Below are 3,992 nucleotides of genomic sequence, written 5' to 3' on the forward strand. Positions count from 1 at the left end.
TGTGCCCTTTTGCAACCTCTGCATTTCTATAACTCTCTTGGGTTTCTGGTCCATGTCTTGGGAATCCAGCTTCTCTGAAGTTAGACCAGCATTCAGGGAGGCTGCCTGATTCCAGGCAGGCACAGGCTTGCTGCCCTGTTGCACACCCTCACAGCCCTGCCTTCTGCAGGCCCATCTCAGCAGAAGTGCAGTTGCCATCTGTGTGTAGCTGGTGTCTTTTCAGAGGCACAGTTAAGACACTGCAGCACTCACAGGAGAAAGCAAATAAATACTTACAGCCCAGCAAAGTGCCGACAACAGCCTCAAGTCTCACTGAAGATACAGCATGAAGCATTCATGGCACTGTGTGAAAAAGTAAGAGGGAGAAAGGAAATTGTGTCTTCTCTTCGGAGATGTTGTCAAAGGTTCTCTCCATCTTTGAAGGTCACACTCTCAGAAAATGGACAGGAGTGAAAGGCAACCTTCACAGACTGCTTGAGGACTGTCAGCCCTGACAAGACCTTAAAAGCCAGGGCAGTGGAACAACAGCTGCACAGGTAAAGAGGGAAGCATTCAGACATGAGTGCTCCAAGTGCTGATGGGCACTGGCTTTCTCATTTTGGCACTGCCTCCATCCTAAAAGGTGGATATGGTGAGCCCCCCCTTTTCTCCAGGGTCACACTGGTGGCTAGTTGACTTTGGTAGCCAGATCATAAAATGGCTGCAGCCAGAACAAAGTAGGCAGTTTCTCGAGTTCTTCAGAAGAAATAAAACATCCATTAAGGACCTACCAGGTTCCTGGAAAATGTCATGTTATACGTATTGAACCTTAGAAATTGATTATGCTTGAGACAGGCATGGTGGCTTGTTTTGCTGCTAAGACAAAATATGGAACAAAAGCAACTCAAGGAAGAAGGGGTTTATCTTGGCTCACAGTTTGGAGGCATGCAGTTCTTCATGGTGGAGAAGCTATGGCAACAGGAACCTGAGGCAGGTGGAGAGATTGTATCAATTTTAGTTAACAGAGACCGCTGAATACAGTGTTCAGATCGCGTACTCCTTTCTTTAAACCTGTTCTGTCCAGGAGAATGGCATCATCCATATTGAGAATGTGTCTTCTCATCTCAAGATCATCTTGATAATTGTACACAGCCAGGTCCAGAGAATTACTCTAGATAATTCCTCACAGGTATGCCCAGGTTCTAGAGCTTATCAAATTTACAGTGTTAACCATCAAACTGGTTCACACCTATAACGTTTGCATAGTGGTTCCCAACCTTCCCAGTGCTATGACCCTTTAATACAGTTCCTCATGATGTGCTGAACCCCAACCATAAAATTATTTCTTTGCTACTTCGTAACTATATTTTTGCTATTGCTATGAATTGTAATGTCAATATCTGGTAAATGCAGATACTGATATGCAACTCCTGTGAAAGGGTGGTTTGACCCTCAAAGAGGTTGTGATCCACAGGTTGAGAACACTGCCTCAGCACTTGGGAGGCTGAGGCAGGAGGATGGTCTGGTAAATTCAAGACAAGCTTAGATTATAGGATGAGTTCCAAGCAAGTCTGGAAGATGAAGTAAAACTGTCTCACAAGCCAAATGAATGAATGAATGAATGAATGAATGAACAAAATAATACACAAATAAATCTTAATGAATATTGAATGAGTATGTGTATGCACTAAGGATTATGTGTGGCATAAGCTTTATATGATAGAAATTTCCCCTGAGCCAGCAAAGATGTAAAGTGAAGGTAGTGATCAATCTTGTGAGGACTGGGGAGTAGACCGTGGGCGGGTGCTCGAGCTGGACTTCCCTTGGCCTCCTGGACAATGTGCCACGTGGAGGAGGGGCAGACACTGCAAACCTGGGGGGCCTGGATAACACTGAACAGCATGCGGCATTTCTGGTCCTCAGGAAAAAAAAAAAAACCCTGCATGGAATACTTACAAAAATAGATTTCATGCTGTGTCCGGTGCGGTTTTATTTACACACATATCAGCCCAGATTTGGAGGTTGTTCCTTGTCCAGCTGTCCATGCCGGATGCTTCTGTAGTGGACTGGCTCCAGTATTCAGCAGGAGTCTTCCACAGGATGGGCGTCTCTCTCAGTGACATGAAACGAGAAAGGAGAGGAGGGCAGCCAAAGAAAAGGGAGGAAAGGGAAGGGGAGGGGAGGGGAGGGCAAGGCAGGGAGGGGGGATGGAGGAGGGGAAGGGAGAGAAAGACCCCAGGAGCTGGCTTTAAGTTAGGAGGCAATACATATACTTGGAATCTAATGATTAAAGTCCATAAACAGGAGCAGATGGAATAAACAGGCAGACACAGAGAGACAGGAGTAGTGTAAACTGAGACTATTTTAATTCTCAGTCTTAGCCTTGCAGGGAAAGCAGGGGTGACTGCGTTGTTCAAGAGTTGCTGGGTCTGTGTCAACACTATGGTGGGACCACCATAGAAGTCTGTGGGGCATTAGGATGCCTTTGACATACGGGAAGAGATGCTATGGAGCCAACTACCAGTGGATCTGAGCTATGAGCAAGGAGATCTAGGCACAGGGAAGGGCTTGGCAGGGTTTGAAAGGGACGCTGCTATCAGGGCTATCCAAGGTGGCTTCTTGAACCTTTATCTGCATCCAGTGCTGAAGAGAATGGCTTCAACCCAGTACAGAAATACTCCTGCCCGTGTTGACACTCAAGCTGCCTTTCCCACGCCCTTCTCAACCAACTACTCTATGGGTTCCTCCTTGCACCTCCTTTCCTAGTATTTCTTGTCAGAGTCAGCAGGCATACCTCCCGGATTCCACACACGGAGACCAGGAGGAGCTTTCTGGAGTGCTGCACATCGCAAGCGCAGTAGGACATGGAATTCTTCTCCTAACATCCCCTCCACCCTTCATACATGTCACACAGACAACTCAGCTCAATGTCTCAGGGTCTGCTGCTCCAGGTGGCATCTCCTTCCAAGTAGCAGCGGCTGCAGGGGGGTGCCCAGAATCCCAAGGAGCTCATCTGGAGGTCCTTGCTGCAACCTGTGGGCAACCATCTCCTTTTGTGCATCAAGAATATAAAGTCTTTGAAGTGGATGCATAGGAAGGTAGTTTGTCATTACTATTAAGTGGGACAAAGGATATAAGAGGGCTATGGGTAACTTCGTGTCATGGACTTAAGGCATGTTCAAGACACTAGAGTCTCTATTTCCCAATGACCCTAAACTGTTTAAAAATTACGCCTTTGTGTCTTGGGTAATTTTTTTTTTTTTTTTTTTTTTTTAGCGCAGAGTCCATATTTTCATTTTGCACTTGACCTTATAAATTATCCAGTCAGTCCCAAAGAGAGTTCAAACACAAGACAACATTGTAAGAGGGTTCATCTTGTTACAGCTGATAACAATGATTAAAGGCTATGGAGATGGCACAGAATCCCTCCCTCCCTCTGCTCCTACCCCAGACTCCCAAGGCTCCAGAGAGTTCAGCTTTCATCCCCAGACCCAAGACTCTGCTGTGTAAACTTCGACAAGCCCTTTCCCCACGAGGGTGCCTTGCCACTGCACTGCCAGAAGCTATCCACCAGTCCCCTTCCAAGCCCTGCTGCTGCCCTGCACCTGTTGAAAGCCCGCTTCTCCGAGTGGCTGAGCAGCTCTGCCCCTAGCGGAAGTTGGAAGTAAAAAACTTCCATTCAGGAAGTCGGTTAGAGCCACTGCCACCTGCTCCTGATGCCTCATCTCATCCTGTCCCCAGCGTCCAGCAGCCTCCAGGAGCATCTTGGCTGTCACTCCTGGGTGAGAACTAGACCCACTGTTGTTCCTGGAAGGGCAGGGTAGATGCTGTGACTTGGGGCCTTCGAGTCAGGGAGCAGGGCTTCTCAGTGAGGTGAGCCTTTATTTAAAGAGGGGTTGTATATAGACCTATGTGGCCTTCTCTCTCATTCTCTCTGTCTCTCTCTCTCTCTCTGTCTCTCTCTGTCTCTGTCTCTCTCTGTCTCTGTCTCTCTCTGTCTCTCTGTCTCTGTC

General features: G+C 47.4%; 1 protein-coding gene across 2 annotated transcripts in view; it reads left to right on the forward strand.

Annotated features, from left to right (window-relative positions):
* The first annotated feature begins 3,681 nt into the window (after positions 1–3,681).
* The window catches only part of Wscd1 (WSC domain containing 1), a 41,262-nt gene continuing 40,951 nt past the window's right edge, over positions 3,682–3,992 (forward strand). The window contains exon 1 of one of the 2 annotated variants that reach the window (XM_031352800.1): positions 3,682–3,761. The gene's annotated coding sequence lies outside the window, so the exon portion shown is untranslated. Of the gene's footprint in view, positions 3,762–3,828; positions 3,853–3,992 lie in introns of those variants that run through there. The other variant, XM_031352802.1, reaches the window with a different exon arrangement.

This window comes from Mastomys coucha, unplaced genomic scaffold, assembly GCF_008632895.1.
Source record: "Mastomys coucha isolate ucsf_1 unplaced genomic scaffold, UCSF_Mcou_1 pScaffold5, whole genome shotgun sequence".
Taxonomy (NCBI): Eukaryota; Metazoa; Chordata; class Mammalia; order Rodentia; family Muridae; genus Mastomys; species Mastomys coucha.